Below are 19,773 nucleotides of genomic sequence, written 5' to 3'. Positions count from 1 at the left end.
CAACGATATGCTTTAAATACTTTGTAGACCTAGAGTCGGAGTCGGCAAATTTTAGAAGTCCAAGGTCGCTAAATCTTCAGAAACTGGAGACGGTATTCAGTGAGGTCGTGTATTTTTGGAGAGTTGCTAAATCGCCAATAGTCGGAGTCGCTAAATTTTCACTTCGAAAGCAACCCAACTTTGAAGCGCTGGTTAAAACGTCATTTTTTGTAATTTTAAAGCTTCAATCCGGAAACTTTAAGTCGAATCTGTCTAATTTACACCTAGACTGTCAAACAAAAAAGCGTTACTGGATGTGAACTAATTTTTGCTCGATTTTTTTTTCGCGATCTCAGTATTAAGTTTTGAACTTTTTCGAAGCTAGATTTAAACCGAAAGACTGGTTTTACACGTGCTGCCATGCTGTTGTGATTTTTGATATAGAAAACCACATTTGCAGATCATTTGCTATGACTCAAAAATGGTTGAGCTGTAAAAGGTAAGTCACGTTCTACCATCGTCACATCGCACGAACGTATAGGAAACTTTATCAGCTCGCACGGTATTGTAACTAAACGGCAAGTGATTCCCAAATCCAGATATTTCCAGCTACCCACAATTCCCTAAACGTCTTCCAGCTGTGGCCTAGCAATAGCGTTCGAACGGTTCAAATTCACACCTTTCCGGCGTTGTTCATGATTCAGACGCCTCTCAATTTCCTTCGATCACTTGTACCGAGATCAAAACATTTAAAATGTATTTCTTTATTCACGCACATCCCCTTAACAGTGCGTCTCCGTACAGTACGACCTACCGCTAATCGATCACGCGTTTGCGCACTTCTTGCGATTGACGCTCGCCATCATCGTCGATGGATTCGCCTCTTCAAACGACTAGCTCGTGCCGGGTCCGGTCTTGGTTCAGTCTTACAGTGTTCGTCAGTGAAGCTAGTAGCAGCAGGTTCTCCTCCAAGCCAACCCCGCGATTCGAGTCTCGTTCTCTCCCGAGTTTTTTTTTTTGTTACTCTCAAAAAATCAATCGCGTGTGAACACACAGTTTCGAAGCTGTTGCCTTCGGCAAATCGATAAGAGGTGTGTATTTGATGGTATTTGTGGTCAATAGTTCAGTGTTTAGCGCAGTTTTGTGTACTTTTCGGTTCCCACTTGGTTACTAAACGGCTTTAATCAGCTGTAAACTTTGGGAATCAGGAAGTTTTTCCTTTTCGCTCTCTCACTCTCAAGTTCATTTCGGTTCTTTTTTTTCGCTAATCGATTTCGCTCTCGCTGAAAATCTCGCGATTTCCACAACACTTTGTCTCTGCTTAGTCTGTGTTCGTGCGTGTTTGAGACTGAGAAAACGTGATAAGAACGTGCGATTCGCTCTCACCGAAGAATCACACTACTATCGCGAGCGAGAGCGAGATTTGTCGTGAAATTCCTCTAAACTCGCAAGTAAACTTTGTGATTTAACGACGCCAGAGGCGCTTGAAAGTTTAATCAGCTGTTGGGAGAAAAAAAAAAGGTTGTTTGAAAAAGGGGCACGTGAGATTCTGAGTTATTTTCAGAAAACGTGGATACCTTCTTGTTCTTCTTCTTGGAAGTATTTTCTCGTGAAGGTCGAGCGGTTTGCAGTGCAAACAAAACTGGCAGAGGTTCTCACGTCGGCACGCCGGCCCACGAGATCGTTTACAGTTGGTGATCGGAAGACCGGTACGAAGTGCACTGTGTGGTGCAAATATATGTACTTACTTGCCCATACATCAAAAGAGTAAACTTGCGGCGCGTCCGATCGTCCAAGTTGGATACAACAACTTGTGTGAGTTGGGTGTAAATATGTACAGTTGGGCACGAAAGAGGCGAATCAAACGGATGAATAGAAACTTCTCGAAGCTTGTGGGAGAAATTTTAAGAAATGGTCTTAGTTTGAGAGGTGAAATAAGGATTATGTTAAAACAATTATCAAACATTGACTTTTATCGTTATGTTAAAACAATATTTCCCCTTTTTTCTTTAATATTCATGTTACTCAAACCTTAATATTATTTTTATTTTGTAACCCTCAATGTTTGTTACGAAACAAAAGGATACTTTTAAGGGAACTTTTTCTGTAAACTATTCTTTACAATCTGATGCGTCAAAATACATTAACAATGTCATGCTGTAATAAGACATTGGATTAGCAAAAAATGAATCTTTTTGGATAATAAATATCTTTTGAATAAAATACTCCAGGTTAATCGTTGTTTTATACTCAAATTTATATCCAGACAATATGTTGCTGTATTTTCATGACAAATTGTAAGGGCTAGCAAAAAATCTGGTAAATTTGAATTCAAAAACTTTCCATTTGAGGTCAAATATTGGTGAATTAATTCATCTAGAGTCTCTCAAAGACATTTTATAGAAATGTCTATACATCAATCGATTATCGACTTTTCTGAAGAAATATCCTACAAAATCGGAAAAAAAATCTGCAAAAACAAATTTGCTCTAGATCTCATACGAAATGTTTCGGTTCGCACCGCAAAATTTCAGGCAACCAGCGCCGTACCTAGGGGTTGGCGCAGTTGGCGACCGCCAAGGGCGCCAGCCCTTGAGGGGCGCCGAAAACGATGATTGTACAAATTTGTCATGTTATTATAAAATCCTAGAAAGGTATTCAGAACAAAAGGGGCGCCAAATTTTAAAGTAGGGCTACAAAATAACTCGATAATCTTGGTCAGAATATTACAAATATTACTTATAACACTTGGGGCGCCAAAATCAACTATTTTAATAATTGTACCAGAATTAAATTTAAAATTCAATTTTCTCAATTCATTTATCAAGAGGGGCGCTCAAGTGGCAAAAATTTCAGGGTTTTATAACAATTCTTTGAAATAGCTAGAGATTTTATATTTCAACTACAGTATATAAAATTCAATTTAAATTTCACAATTTTTTCCAGCATCAGGAACCATCAAGTTTTTTATGTTTTGAAGTATTTTTTTTATATAATCAGCTATTTAATTGAAATTTACACATTTCTATTGAAAATCTGAAATAAAAAGAATAAGATATTTCAAGTTTAAAGAAAATGGCATTTGAGATATTTTTATCGTTTTAAATGCAAACGTTGCGTTGAGATTGGCCTACGTTTTCGAAATACTGAAGTGTTTAAATTGAATATTTCTAACACAAAAATGCTTTGACTTTTGTTAAATTTCTAGCAATTTTTTTTTTCAACATAAAAATGTTGGTTTTTTAAGAGCACATAAATTGCTCTAAATATATTATATTCTGCTGCTTGTATTCAATTGCTTGTAGCAAGAGTGAAGAAGTAAAATTTGGGTGTCTTCGACAAAGTTGCATAGATTGGCATGCCCACCAACTTTTTAGTCGTAAAAGTAAAATATTATACAATTTCTTGTATAATTTTGATTTGCAGAAACACCATTATCGCGGACCCATTAGATTTTAAATCAAAGCAAAATTCCAGCTCCATAAACAGCAATATTTTTTGGGAAACCACAAAGTTCCACTTAATTTTGCTACTAGGGTCAATAATTTGAAGAATGTTAGTAACATTTTCCTTGAAAATTTTTGTTTTGTTATGTTTTAATGGAATGGATAAAGTTGCTTATCTTTCACATACATTTTTTTATTTCATGGATTCCATGTGTTGGGCTATCCAGTGTAATTTCGCCTAAATTTTCACATTTACACAAACGGTTCTAAAAGCTTTGTGTGTAGAGGGTGACTATTATCGAGATTTTTTGGAAATTTTTTGGAAATTTCCCGGGAATTCCCGGGACCTGGTAGTGTTTATAACTATGCCAATAGTGCCAGTAATGTATAAAGAAAAGTTTTAAATGTGTTTCTTTTCAATGAATTCAGTTACGATTTATTCATGCTTATTTAACGAAACTATTGGCACTACGCCCCCCGGGGCATGGCCTTCCTCTAACGTGGGATTTCTGCTCCAGCGCCTCTGACGAGACAGGAGAAACCGGGACCGACGTTTTACTTCACCATCCGATAGAAGCTCAGTGGATAAGGCGGGAATCGAACCCGCGTCTCATAGCATCATCGGGATCGGCAGCCGAAGCCGCTATCCCTGCGCCACGAGACCCATGCTTATTTAATGAAACGTTAATTAGTAGCCTCATTATTTTTGGGAACTATGATCTACTTCTTGATTTTTTCTGAATCTGCAATACAACTTGTTGTATGAACTTGTTATTAGATTTTTGTGAAATAACAAAATAGCTAATATGCAATTTCCCAGTATCGGGATTTTTACAATATAATAAATAGCGACTCAAAACAACAATTTTAATATTTTTTTTCTTTTTTAAAACTGTAAATATGCATTGAAGAAATAGTGATCCGGAAAACCCGAATGTTCACATTTGGCGGACTTTACAAATATTTCCAGAGTTTTTTTCTTAGATATAATTTAATATTGAGGTTTGAGCGAAACACAAAATTACTCCATGACATCAAAAAAGGAAATTACCTTGATACAGCGAAATTAAAATAATAAGAATAAAAAAAAATGGATTATAAGAATTGCTATGCTTGAAAGAGGATATGAAAATTATACTCTTAGAAATAATAAACAAAATATAAAAAAAATTAGATTTTCTTCTTGTGGCTAACTGCTAAGTATGCTTTAAGGTTAATTTTGGGGTCCACATTATTTTAAGTTTTCCCAATTATAGTTATTGGAATTTTTAATAAGTTAAAATTTACACTTTCTGAATTAGAAGATAAGAGAAGCATTGGTTCATTCGAACTTGAACATCTTACATTGAACACCCAATGTTCTGATCAATTTCGAATTTTCATTTTTTATTTGTTTATATAATTTTGCTTCGACCAAATTTCCCGGGAATCGAGAGGTCCAAAAATGGTCGATTTCCCGGGAATTCCCGCTCGTCACCCTCTATTTGAGTGTAATGGTTTTTATACAAAATTGTAAGAAACTTTAGATGTCGAAAAATAAACACAAAAAATGTCAATGTGTTAAAAAGGTAAAAACTAATTGCCTTTGTTTGAAGCTATGAATTTTCAAAAAACAAATTTTAGGAATTTTATATCAATCAAAAAAACACAGTCACAGAGAAGAGAAATATTGTTTTCAAAAATAAATTGAAAAAAAAAATAGTTTCAAAAGGAATCCATTCAAAAACAAGTTTGAAAAGGAGTCCATTTTCTAATCAGTTAAACTATTTTTTCAGGAATGCAGGAAAATGCTGATACAATGAAATTTAAGCTAGGTCAGATCAAATTCTGTTTTAAAACGATAAAACAACACTCTGCTATTTTCAGTCAACATTAATCCTAAAGCACCTTTTCGTTACAACCTATCTGTATTGGAAAGATATAAATCGATTGAAATGGTTTAAAAATAATAAAACATTAATTTGAATATTCTTCAAAGAATTAAATTGTGGTTGGATTTTTTAGCTGTTATATTTATTCAATCAATTACCATTATATTATTAAAACTCTTTGAAGCAATCGCTGAAAATTTAAGTAAACATATCAAAATGATGAAAAATTTGGAGGGGCGCCAAATTGATGCTTCGCCAAGGGCGCCGTGGACCCTAGGTACGGCTCTGCAGGCAACTTAACTTGAATAATTTCTTTTTCTCTAACTATCTAACTCTAACTATTGGTTACTTTTTCCGTTTAATTAAACTTAGTTTTTTGTTTGTTTTTGTTTTTATTTCACATTTATTATTTCACGCAAAGAATTTCTTTTTTGTTAACACTAGACTGTTGCGAATATTTCTTAAAGTTTTTTTCGGTGCAGACAATTTTCAATATTACCCCTTTTGAAATGTAAGAGGAAATTTCAAAATAAAAAAAAACGAAAAGAGCATAAAATTTCAATAATGTTTAATTTTTTAACATTTAAAGGGTCGTTAGTTTCTGGGACTCGATTATCTGAACGACTTGGCCCCGAATCTTCGGATAATCGAATCATTTTTTTTAATGTCTTATTTTTAATTGTCAAGCTTAAATATGAACCTCAACTACTCTACTGCCGCTCTAATCGTGTCCGTCCCATATGTAAAAACAGCAAGCCGAGAAAAACGCGTTTCAAAGTTGTCCCGCCCATAAGGCTACGTGTTAGAATTTCTCGAAAAAGTGGATTTTCTCCGGATTTCTAGAACAAAGTACTACATTTTATTGGTTTTTTCTGATAGTTTACATGATTTTGAACCAAACTGCATTATTACCTCAAAATTGACGAAATTACATATGGGACGGACTAGCTTCTAGCGGCAGTCTAAAGTGATTTAATTTTTCAAACCAAGATGGTGGCCAAAATGGCGATGACGAAACATTAAAAAAGGCATTTTTGAATTTAATATGCAATTAACCTTTCAAGTTTGACTAAAATGGACGCAAAACTAGATGATGTTAAAAGCAAAAAAAAAATCGTGATTCGATTATTACAGGTAATGGCCAAGGAACCCCAGAAACATTTTGAGCACGATCGGAGAACTATTTATCGGATTATGCTCTTTTCAAAAGGAATTGCTGATTTGAAAAATTAAAAAAAAACTGATATTTTTTCTGTTACTTTTAAATTATAGATGGCTTTTCACTTAAAAACGGTGCACTTTACCAAAAAAAAACTGTAGGATACTTTTCAATTGCAAATTTGACTTCAACACTAAAAATTAGAGCGTCAACTTTCCCGGGATCACAAAATTCCCCGGAAACGGGAAATTTTCAACAAATTTTCCGGGAATTCCCGGGAAATTTGAAATTTATCGAAAACTATAATAGTTTTACGTTTACGTTACGTTTTACGGCGATATGATGTATACGCCATTGAGGTGATTTTGCTGTAGACACGATTTTCTGTTTTTGTTCTTATTTTCAATTTTAAATGACTAATTTAAGGTCTGCTCTGTAGAAACTGTTAAAAAGTACAATAAAAATGTGGCCCCTACAAAATTTCCTGTTTTTTCCTATTCTCTACGATTTTAAACCATAAACATCATTAGGCCGTAAAAATAGCAATAAAAATCACTACTTTTCCTTCCCAGTGATGTATGTATACATTGCTCGATCAAAGCTATTTTTTGTGCCAGCTATTTTGACAGCTGAGCGGATCCCTTAATGAATTGTCCACGTGGATACTATAAGGGGGGGGGAAGGGTATTAGGGAGCGTTCTTTTATTACGTAACTCAGCTGAAGGGGCGGTGCGGTTCGAGGCCGTGTTACGCTCCATACATTTTTTTTTAAATTTGTATGGAAATTTTGGGGAAGGGGTCTAAAAATCCGATTTTTTGTGTTACGTAATAAAAGAATGCTCCCTTAGTGATTGTCTACGCTACATAAACACATTTTTAGCATGAACAATTGTCCGCAAGGGAGGTGGGTGGGTCTAGAATTTTCAAAAAAGTGTCTACGTGGATGTGGATAAGGTGTCATCCATTAAGTACGTCTCATTTAATACGTCAGCCGAAATTTACTCCACCCCCCTTTGTCACGATTTCCCTATGCTTTTAACACGCAATGTCACGCTTGCTCAAAACCCCCCTCTTCCCTCAAAACGTGACGTACTTTATGGATGACGCCTAACGGACGTCCCCTTAATAATTAAGTCGAAATAATGTAATAAAATATTGCCCAGTCTTGATTTGGTCCAACAATTCAACATTCAAACAGTATTGAATTTGACTTCTATCAATTCTCAATGTATACATACATCATGGTGAGTAAAATTGGCGTATACATCATTGTTTGTTTGCTTAACAAAATGGGCCCCAGAGCAGTTATTTGAAAAATTCTTTCGTCAGGAGGTAGCTTTTAAGATTATTTATCACACTGTACAATAAAATTGAAAATGTCCAAAATGGCGTATACATCATATCGCCGTAAAACGGCAGTATTCTGATCTTGTTTCTGAATTATATTTTACAACAAAATTGTATAGAACAGCAACTTAAATGTTTAAAATGAGTATGAGGATCTATTTATGGATTGACTGCTTTAAAAAATGATAAACTTCATAAAAATATACAAATTTTCTTATTTTATATGCTGTCTTTCAAATCGTACCAAATCAGAAAATATTATTTGTATTTTTTGTTTAGAAGTTTTATTTTATAAATCAAATTATAAATCTTGAGTAAAATCCATGCACCACGAAAATGCTTTGAAATTTATCTTTATGACCAATTCGCGAGAATATGTTTATGCAGAAATTATAATTTTCATGGCAAATAACTTGTTCTAGAACCAGTCTTACTGGTTTCAGCTCACGAATAAATTAATAAAATTATTGAATTCATCTTGAAAATCTAACTCGTGCTTTTTTACATGATATCACAACTAAAAGTTTTCAAATATTAGAAACGAGTTTTTGAAATATGTTTGCATTCTTCGGGCACCATTCATATGATACGAAGTTGTTTTTAATGATTTTTTAGGCTATTGCAAATATCTTCCAAAGTTTTTGTCCTCCCGCCCTTCAAAAACGCCCAAAAAATTCTAAAAAGTTCAAAGTAATTTTAAATGCAATCAGCTGAAAACAATTTAAATTGCATTTTTCTCAATTTTGATCTTGGCCGGAGAGTGTTATTAACTTATTTTCAAATGGTATAACAACAATTTTCCCAAAAAGGTTTACCAAAAATGAAATATTTTATTTTCATTCCATCATTTAGTAATTTTTGTTCCCATATAAATAAGCAAAATCTATTCTCAGTGCGAATTAAAAAGTAGATGCGAAAGTTGATTGAAATGAATGAAATCAAGTTAGGTCCTCTCGTTATTTAATAACGACTTTTCAAAACATTGGGACCAAAAAGATAGGAAGTTGTATAGTATACATCCACTTCAATTTCGGGAAAGGGAAATGTTATTTTTCGGGAACTCCTGAGAAAAAAAATCGAAGTCAGAAAAATTTGTCGAGTAAAATTTCTATCGCTCCTAATTTTGTTTTCAAAAAATCATAACTCGGTTGCAAAATTTTTGTTTCGGCTCATAAGTTGTGGGTTTTTGTACCCTAAAAACGAAACGAAACTATTGGCACTACGCCCCCCGGGGCATGGCCTTCCTCTAACGTGGGATTTCTGCTCCAGCGCCTCTGACGAGACAGGAGAAACCGGGACCGACGTTTTACTTCACCATCCGATAGAAGCTCAGTGGATAAGGCGGGAATCGAACCCGCGTCTCATAGCATCATCGGGATCGGCAGCCGAAGCCGCTACCCCTGCGCCACGAGACCCACAACATATAAAAAATCAAAAATATAAATTTTGTATAGTTTATTTTTTGTGAATAGACAATTACAAAATCATTGATTTATAAACATAAGGGGTTTTCCTACAAAAATCAAAAGTTATCGCGATTTTACGAAAAAAAAAGTTTTGAAAAAGTTGGTCGTCGTCGATCATGGCTGTTCAGGGTCACTCGCAACAGACACGGACGACGAAACAAAGAGAAACGCAAAAAGTAACTTTTTCAAAACTTTTTTTTCGTAAAATCGCGATAACTCGTGATGTTTATAAGCTAATTTTTGTAATTGTCTGCTCTTCAACTTTGTAAAACATTGTTATACTCTAAAAAATAATCGTGCAAAGTTAGAAAAAACACGAAATTTTAAAATGAAAAATTTAGCTCTAAATGAAAAAATGACCCTTCTGGGTCAATGTAGATTCAAAAAGTACATTAAATTTCCCTTAAAATGTCATGTTCCAAAAAAATTTTAAGTCGAGTAACGGAAAATGGCAGAGTTTTTTAAACTTTTTTAGCGCTTTTTCGGGCGTCCAATTTTACATAAAAGTTCCTTTGACACAAAATTTCTATCTCATCACCGTTTCAGGCTGCAAATTATTGAAAAACACCTCTTTTTTCGCATGTTGAAAAATATAATGGGTTGTACCGCTCCCTCCTTTTTTTTTGAACAGGTCCTATAAATTTATGGAAGTACAAATGTTAATAAATGACAAGAAGAGTGCTAGGCGTCATCTAACCTAAAGCACTCTCCAGGATCCCTTCGAAAGATTGGCTGCGCTAAGGTCTGATTAGACAGGTCTTATAAATTTATGGAAGTCAATAGCTTATAGGACCTTTTAAAAAAAACTCTAGAACTCAACTTTTGACTGTGACTGTTGCTGGTTTTGTGCTGCAGATCGTTCAAGTTGCAGCGCACATGCCTCTTGTTGGAAAGGCTTGCGCTCGAGTGATACATACAGCGAACACCCAAAAGAGCAGAGAAACCCAGCCAATCACATAAAACAGTATACAAAACATAAACAGAAAGCACATAAAAAAGTGGCAAGAAAAAGACAGGGCTGAATGGAAATTTCCACTCTGCAGCACTGCTGAGGTTCAGTTTCGATTTGTGTATCGTCAACTCTGGAACGTGTGCAGCGATCAGCGGATTTGAGTCAGTTCAGTACTGTAAAAGTTGCATTCGAAGCTAACAAACAAATCTGTTCCGTAAACATTCAGCGATCACGAGAGTTTAAAGTTCTGGTGAGTAGACAAAAAACGGCGATCAATTTGACCTACATTCAAAGGCCGGTTGATCTTGCTTGGACTCAGTTCATTGACATTAAAACTACTCTTTGATCTAACAGGTCATATTGAAATGCCGGTTAGTGCAAGTACAATGACGAAATGGTGATCCCAATAGCGTGAGAATAAATTTCGTAATAGTTTATTTTAGTTGTCAATAACGAGTATCAGCTGAACGCGTCAGAGTTCTGGATCAGCTGAGCTTGTTATTTAATTGAAGTTGATAGTCGTAGTGCTGATAAGAGTGCCTGGATTGGAAGTTAAGTTGAAAAGTTGAAAAATCTTTGTGAAAATTACATCGTTCTGTAATTGTTATAAGTTATATTGACCTAAGATTAAAGATGCGTTACATAAAAACGAAAGTAACGGCAGGATATTGCATCATACAGTAACGAATTCAATCAGTAAATTCTCACGATTTGTCTCACGCTAATGTGGACAACGACGTATCAGTTAAAGCCACTCAAAAGAACAATGAAGATCGATCGTTGAATTCTCATCGTTATGACAGCTTGTGAACCATGAATATTCAATTGCAGATTGGTATCACTATTTCAATTTGTAGTCTTTGTGCTTATACACTGGAATTTATTAGTTAAGAAGAATCAATTAAGACAAATTATAAAGTCAATTTCATGCAAAAAAAGGAACTGAGAAAAAAACATGTATCATAATCGATTTTAGACTTTTGACGTGTAATTAGACACGAATTTTAAAGCAAAACGTGGTTCGCTATGTCATTATTATTCTCGTTCATAAAAGCTCATTCCATTAACGAATTACAAATTATTCCCTAAAGGGTACCCTTTAACACCCACGCGATCTGCTCGAAACAAAGAGAAATTTGAATTTCCCAGCAATTCAATGGCCAATGGCACTCACAAAATTTGCATAATTCCCGTTGCGCGGTTCCTTTTCATAGTAAGTTATGCAAAAGCGTGTGTGGAGAGAGCTCTAAGTAAATTAATGACCTGCTGTGCATCCTTGAAACAGTCAGGACGTCGCTCGTTTGAGGAAGTTGGCGTGAAGAAAATTTGTTTCGCAAACCAATTTTCCGAAACCCTAAAGCGCTCTGTTGTGAAGTGACTTTCGCGTTCTTGGTTTTGGGTGCCGCCTTCCTTCAAGAATAACACGGTGTGCAAGGACACGCAGTTTAAGGAACCACGTGTTCTCGAATCGATCCTTTATAGACCTTGTCCGCACACACTGACACACAAATCAGGCTATGTGTTAGGTAACATTTAGTAGAGTGTCATAAGGAGAGGTTTACGACCAATCACGATGTTTCCGTTCTAATCATCAGAGCTTGTTTTTGTCTAGACCGTGAGGCGTTTGATAAGGTTACAAAATGTATTGATTCGCTGAAAAATTGTCGTTTATACACTGTTAATCGATTTATTCTTTAAAGGATTATTTACATAATAGTCAAATTGCCTTACAGAGATCTACTACACTAACTTTTCCTGTCATTCTCGAACGAAAAACAGCCTACTTTTCTGTACTAAAAATAACAAAATCGAATAGAAACACTTTTCAAAATTGTTTTGATTTAGGGGAGATGGGGGTAAGACGGCCACCCTAAGGGAGAAGTCTAATAAAATTTACACAACAGATTATTTTGATCTCAAATTACGTACATATTGTTCTACTACTAGTCCATTATAGAAATGACATAAATTAGTTAGTCTAAAAACCAATTTTCAATACTTTTCAGGAATTTTAAAAAAATAATTGAAGTCGTATATATATGAAATACGCGGGGTAAGACGGCCACCCATGTGGGGTAAGACGGCCAGTGCTATAATAACTTTGCTAAATCCACCCAAATTCCTACAAGGTTGGTTGAACAGACTTCTCTGAACATCATAACTATTTTGGTTGAAAAAATCAGGTTTCAAATGTGAAGAAAAATGCTGTTTAAAAATTTTCATATTTTGGCTCAGTGAATTTCATATTATTGCGACCACATTTTATGAAAAACTGTGAATTTTACTACAAAACAAACACAATTTGATGCAAAATAATTAGTTTGTGTATTTTGATTAGAATAAGTAAATCAAAATTATGTAAACAATATTAAATTAGCGATTTTTATGAAAAGTTTGATAGGATTTCATACTATTCAATGAGTTTTGCTATATCACAGTAAAGAATGTTGTCGAAACGGTAGTTAACAGCATTTTGATTAAAAATGGATAGTTTTATTGAAAATGCTTTTCCTTATCTACAAATATGTCATAATAGTCAAAACCCGTCAAAAATATAACTTATATCAATCAAAATCTACAAATTACGGGTGGCCGTCTTACCCCCGGAGGAGGTGGCCGTCTTGCCCCAAATAAATTATTTTTTAAACAATTTTTGTAAATAGCTCATCGCATTTTCTAAACTTTTTCGAGGGACATAATCTAGGGAAAACTTCAATTTAACATGAAAAAATATTTGAAGACAGGAAAACATATTGTTATCTAACAAAATGCCTAAGTTGTAATTCATGAAAATTACATCCAGTTTCAAGTTCAAAAATTATTTGTTTATTTTGAGCTATTTTTATACTATTTCAAACAATATTTTTGGCAAAGGTGACTCCATATGCATTATTTAGCATGAGGAACAGTATTGCTAAACATTTTAGTAATATTCATTAGTATACTTAGTAAAACAGAGGGGTGGCCGTCTTACCCCGCCTGGCCGTCTTACCCCCAGCTCCCCTAACGGTGGATTGACTAAATACATGAACATTTGACTTTCAATTCATTCAAAATGTGTTTTTCGGAATTGCAAAATAAAAGTTGTAAGGAGCTCGATGCAAAACTTGATTTTTTCAGCACTCGTCGTATTTATCCAACTCGGAGAACCTCGTTGTATAAGCTTCATTTTGCAACTTGTTGCATAAACTGCTAATATTGATAAGAACAGAATTATTTTCAAAAGTTACCTTCATTTTAAACATTGAAAACCGAACTAACAGTTTCCGAGTTGAAATCCGAGGGCTGATTAGGTACCATTATGAAGAGCATTTTTTTATAAAATTTTAAGTTTGTAACGCTGTTTCTCAACAACTGGAAGTCCGATCAACAAAGTCGAAAGAGGAAAATTGTAGGAAATGTTCTTGTTGTTTTTCGAAATTAAGCGTTGCTAAAGTATTTTTAAATTGCAAACAAATGAAACAAATTGTTTGATTATAATTTATTTTTCCAAAAACCATCAATATTTTTTTATCTTGGCTCCGGTACCTGATTCTGCACTTTCCTAAACTCTAGCGCGAATAATCATCATCAAAAGAAAATCATTGGACATTTATCAAGAGAAAAAATCCGAAGGAAACATGGCTCTCCTCTCCCGCGCACGAAAGATCGGTAGAAGAATTCTAAAAAAGTTATTATCTTGATTATTCGGCGGAACATCTTTTTCACTACTACACTTGCAAGTGTAACAGCACACGTCGAAAAATGACCTGTCACATTTTGTAGATGGGCAATGTGTGTAAACAAAGTGAAAAAAAATATTTTTAAGTGGCGCTGACAACAAAATTCACAAAAATTCATCAGCAGATTGATTTTCTTGGAGAATCTTGGGAGCGATTTTCTATTGCGTGATTTGCCTCCTTTCTCTTTCGCGGGTGAAGAAAGTTCGCTAGCGAAAATATTTTTTTTTGCGGTTATTCTATCCCTGCTCTATCGTAAAAGAAAATGTTCAATTTTGGTTTATGCTATTTTCTATAATCATGAGAATTAAATAAAAATCCTCAGATTCCCAATTTGACATACTTTTTCTCACAAAAAAACTGAAAAAATAAAACAATCTAAATTAGTTTAAAAAATCGGAACTACTGCTGAATATTTAAAAAAACTGAAAACTACGGAGTAAAGTATCATTTGAACGAATTTCGGTAAAAATAATAATAATATACGGGTCAAAAATGATGTCAAAATCAAAAGATTTAAAAAAACATACACACACTATAGGAAAACTGTTATTTTTATATCAAATTTAACCGATATTTGATGTTTTGATGCATGGTGTGGGTCTAATGATAGATATAAAAAAATAAAGTGGGCTTTTCTCACTTTTCATTGTAAACAAATTTGCTGTGAACAAATATGGCTTAAAACAACGTAAACACCTAATTGACTTTTAAACACATTTATTACCAAAAATGATCTAAGAAAATATGTAAAAAACCACCGTAAACATAAAAATGATTCTTAAAAAATACTTTGATTAATTTTTTTTCCATAATAATTACTTAAATAGTTCACTTAAACTAAAGAATAGATTTGTTCACAGTTGCTGATAAAACAACGCATTTTTATTTTCAAGAAAAGTTTTGTTATTGATTTTTTTAAAATATAATTTCAAACATCAATTATTATGAGCAATTCTCTACGAAATCGGTCTGTTATTTAGTTTTTAAAACTTTTAATTTTTGTAGTTTTTTAATCCAGTTAAATCTTTTGTGGTGCCTTTGGTATGGTAGTTTGTCCATATAATGTTCCAAACAGATTTGGTAGCCGTCCATACAAAAAAAGATATATGAAAATTCAAAAATCTGCATCTTTTGAAGGAAGTTTTTGATCGATTTGGTGTCTTCGGCAAAGTTGTAGGTATGATTGAGGACTGCACTGAAAAAAATGATACACGGTAATTTTTTTTGATGATTTTCAATTTCATTTTTGTCATTTAAACTTGATTTGCAAAAAAAAATACTATTTTTTTCTGATACGTTTACGGTACATCAAATGCCAACTTTTCAGAGATTCCCAGAATATGTTAAAAAATCTTCAACCGAGTTATACATTTTTGAATCAATACAGATTTAAAAAATCTTAATATCGATCGCAAAAAAATTTCAACTTCATTTTTCGAATTGATAAATTTCCTGTTTTTTTTTTGTGAATTTCCCGAAATTGTCCCTATTATAATAAAAAAAATGAATAATTGCCGATTGTTTTAACCTATATTAAATGAAAAGAAGCACAAAATTACACCGACCAACAAAATCTCAGCGCAGTTCCAACTCGAGGGGAAGCATGCATATTGGTGTCTCCAGAAACACGTGCACTTTGATTTCTTTTTAATATTTAGACTAGGCCAAAGGGTTTTCTCCAAAGTTTGTAAGGAGAATCAGTGCGGTTCGGTTCTTGCATGCAATTTTTAGTTGTATGCAAGAGCGACAAACCATTCGGCCTAGTCTAAATATTTTTGAAAAATTCAAAGTGCACGTGTATCTGGGGACACAAATATGCATGCTTCCCTCAAAGTTCATGGATCATAGATTTTTCCATAAATAAATAAATATTGTAATAAAATGCTATAATTTTAAAATAATTGTATCATGACATGAACTTTATTCAATATTGCAGAACGAAAGAAAAATATGTTAATGATACATTTAAATTTAAGAAAAATGTAATTATTTTTCACGATTTTTTGAAGGTGTCTTTTACACTATAATCCCCAACCAGTGGTTCACTTGAAGGTGACACACCCGGTTGATGACCAGCACTCCTCTGTCCTTGGAAAAAGGAACACACGAAAATTTAATCTTTTTTTCGTGCTGCTTCCCCGTTACATCATTTTATGTGTTGACTTTGCGTATAACTAGATATCTACTAGGTCCTCTGCGTTTCGTCATGCTGCGAACATTTCCTGCCATTCTGTCGCCTTCTTAAAGGGCACATAAACTTGGCGTCAATGGAAAATCAATCGATTTTTTTTCATCTTTTAAAATTAGTTTAACTTTCAGTGTCAATTTAATCACATTTTATAACCCATGTCACCTTCAAAAAGTGACCCTCAAAAAGATTAATGGTGGACCGCTCAGTGATATCAATTATTGCGGTGACATTTTTTTTTATTTATTTTTTTGCAAAAAAAAAAGAAGTCATCCCATAATTGTTCAGTTCGACCTCGACTGCCAATCAAAATGTTTTTCCCACTTTGCTCTACATCGGGCCGGTTTCGTCCAGTTTGGGGCGGATTTTATATGGGACGCCGTCTGGATGGACTTCCGTCATTAATTTTCCTCCTGTTGCTGCGGAGGGGTCATTACCACGCAAGTCGACGTCTTCTTTTTGCGTTTGCTATTTAAAGTTTTATTTCCGTTGGCCAACCTTGTGGAGCAGCACTCGTCACACCCACGCCCGTTATGGCCGGTTTGTGAGTTGTGTTTTTCTTTGGAAAAATGCGCCAAAATAGACCGATTTTTTGCATGTAAGCATTCCATCATTAAATTGTATTACCGTTTTGCCGTTCGAGAATAACAGGAAAAAAAATAGACGATTAGGTTTTTAAATGCTAACAATAACAACTCACTTTCAATGATCTTAACTATTTTGTCTGAATATTATATTCAACATATTTAATAAGTACCGTATATGTTTCTCTTTAATCAGCTGATGAAGTCATCTGTTCCTGACAGCGATTTGTTTCCACATTGACCACGAACTCACGTTATCTCGTTTATCAGGAATTCATTTCCCAGCCCTGTCATGTAATCTTCCTTTCCGCAAGCTTACTCTGTCAAAGTCTCTCGATAATTGTTATCTTTGTCTTATTACGCGTTGCAAAAAATAACAGCAAATTTGCTGGATTTTTTTTTTACTCACGTTTACCCCGATCCTGGACACCTGCATTATTGTCGCATGTCATACAAAAAATCCCCGCTGTTCTGTGACAATTAATCGTCCAGCGGCATCATTTACTTTGAACTGTAGATAAACTATATCCAGCAGAGCTCTGCCAAAGCCTCTCTGTTGCAATTAGTAGACTTACGCTGTACATATAGTAACAAGCAATTAACTGAGCGTCGGTTGACCGTCTTCGATGGAGTCACGTGGTGGATGGTTCAACCGACCGTCGTCGCAACGACAATGTGACGAGGCAGCAAGAGTATTGCACTTTGCTGTAATAAATGCACAAAGCTTATGTACTAGGCTACAGTAGTGTAAATACAGTGAGGTATTGTATGCAAAGTCCGCAGCTGATATGAACTAATTGGAATGACTAGAGTCTGGATGTTGGTAATACTTCAAGGGAAAAATTTAAAACTCAAAAGAATTATAATTAGTTTCGTAGCTATCGAAACCACCCCCACAGAAATTCACAAAGAGTTCTTGGATATCCTTATTCAATCAACAAGTCTGCCGAATCTTTGTGGCCTTTCTGATTTATTGATGTTTGTATTCCGTACAGGGTAACCATTAAGTAGGTTATTGATAACCACGTACCACCCGTGAACACAGTCTGTGTTTGATTGCAAATTTAACGATACAATGAAGAAAGATTGGATTCCGCACAGACGTCACTCGGCATCAACTGATACAATTCAGAACGCCACGGCAAACGTTTGAGCACGTGGACACTTGAAGATTGCAATAAATTTTGCATTGGTATATTGATATTGCTGCAATCGACATTCTTTTACAATCGTGAAACTTCGCAGTTAGTGTAATTTTAGACACTTTTTATTGTATTGTTTGTTCATGTTTCACGCTTATCATATAAACAGTGTTATAAATTGGCAATCTGAATGTTAATCATTTGATAATTTTGACTGATAATTATCTGCGATGATAACCAACGTCAATGTCGTCTCACTTTGAGGTCCTCACTGAGTGTAGCGTATTTCACCTCGAAGAAATTGGAACTTATAGCCTTGTATTTTCATTTCAATTAAATTTTAGTTTCTGTAGTAAGTCGCGTATTATTTATTCTGTAAGAAACAGAGCGTGAAATTTCATGGTAATTCAAATGAATATTATTCTTTAAAAAGCTTATGCAAAATGTAATCCTTTATTTTCATTCTAGATAATCGTGAAAAAGCGAGTTGTATTCTCAGTTTTTTATGATTCAAACATCAAGATTTTCAAGAATTTACCTAAGAATGAAATTTTCAGAATTGATGATCCGAAGTTTCGGCTATTTGAAGGTTTTTATGAACCTTTGGATAATCAAATCTTGAAAAAAAAAATATTTTCATACTTTTACATCATATTCGAGTTCTGCGACCTCATTTTAGTCAAATTTGAATAGTTTATTGCCGTCCTAAACTTAAAACTACTTAAAATCAACATTTTTGCCTTCCTCACGTTACTGAGAAAAGGCTATAAAATCACTCGAAAAATGAACTTCTCAATTAGACCTCCTAGACCCACCTTCATGTATACCTATCGACTCAGAATCAAATTCTGAGCAAATGTCTGTGTGTGTGGTGGGATGTTGATCAAAAAATTGTCACTCGATTATCTCGACATTGCACAGTGGTCCGAATCCGAAATCTAGCGTGACAAAATTGATACTGGCCACACGTTAAGATTTAGAGCTTTGGTGTCTTCGGGACAAATGATCAGGGTCAATAGGGGCATATTTTGGTATGGTGGACATTAGGGTGGTCCAAATTATAGGGTGGTTCAGAATTTTTATTTTGACGGGATGACGAGACAGCGCTTTGGTGTCTTCAGAAAAGTTGTAGAGAACACCATTTTGAGCAACTTTGCTGAAGATCACAAAGCTCTATCTTCAAACGGGAAGTTTCTAGAGCCATTTTTGTAATTTAGGTTGAAGTGTTTATGAAAAAATGAGTTTTTTGATTTTATCAACTAAGGCTTGTGTCGTAGTGAGTTGGTGTCTTCTAGACATTTGTAGAGCTTATCAAAACACATTTATCTTCCAAGAGAGCAAAAATCGGACCTTTAAAATGAAAGTTATAGCCAAAATACGACGAAAAAGAAGCCATTTTGAAATGCGAATAACTCGAAAAGGTGGTGGAGTTCGACCTCGCTCCTAGAAGCATCTAAAAGTACACATTTTAGAGTACATTTGCTGAAAATATCTCGGGGGTCTTTTTTGTTTAACTTATTTAATCTCAATTTAAAAATGAGCGTTTTTTAATCGTTTTTTGCCCATAACTTTTGATAGAATTGACCAAAATTCATTTTTCAAGAATAAAAATGTTCATTTTGACAAGCTCTACAATTGTCTAGAAGGGCTCAAAAATGTACAAAATGATCTAGTGGTTGTAAAAGAAGAAACAAGTTTTGGCTGAAATATTTCAGGACTCAACAAAATAATTAAATTTATTCCATAAAATAAAATAATTTCATAAATTTTTTTCAAAAAATAGCACCGATTTAAAGAAAAAAACCTGAAAAAATACGTACAAATGACTCGTAGGCTCTGCCGTATAAAATCAACCAATAAAAGTGCCATCAGCTGGCGACGCGCACCACTTCAGGCAGAACAAAGAAGAAGAACAAA

At 34.3% G+C, this 19,773-nt stretch overlaps 1 protein-coding gene across 3 annotated transcripts in view; it reads left to right on the top strand.

Annotated features, from left to right (window-relative positions):
• The first annotated feature begins 892 nt into the window (after positions 1-892).
• LOC6047368 (monocarboxylate transporter 14) overlaps positions 893-19,773 on the top strand; it is a 35,720-nt gene continuing 16,839 nt past the window's right edge. The window contains exon 1 of one of the 3 annotated variants that reach the window (XM_038259558.1): positions 893-1,070. The gene's annotated coding sequence lies outside the window, so the exon portion shown is untranslated. Of the gene's footprint in view, positions 1,071-10,222; positions 10,471-19,773 lie in introns of those variants that run through there. The other 2 variants (XM_038259561.1, XM_038259560.1) reach the window with 2 other exon arrangements.

The sequence above is a fragment of the Culex quinquefasciatus genome, chromosome 3 (genome assembly GCF_015732765.1).
Source record: "Culex quinquefasciatus strain JHB chromosome 3, VPISU_Cqui_1.0_pri_paternal, whole genome shotgun sequence".
Taxonomy (NCBI): Eukaryota; Metazoa; Arthropoda; class Insecta; order Diptera; family Culicidae; genus Culex; species Culex quinquefasciatus.
The sequence above is the reverse complement of the archived record's forward strand: the minus strand, read 5'-3'. Positions and strand labels throughout refer to the sequence as shown.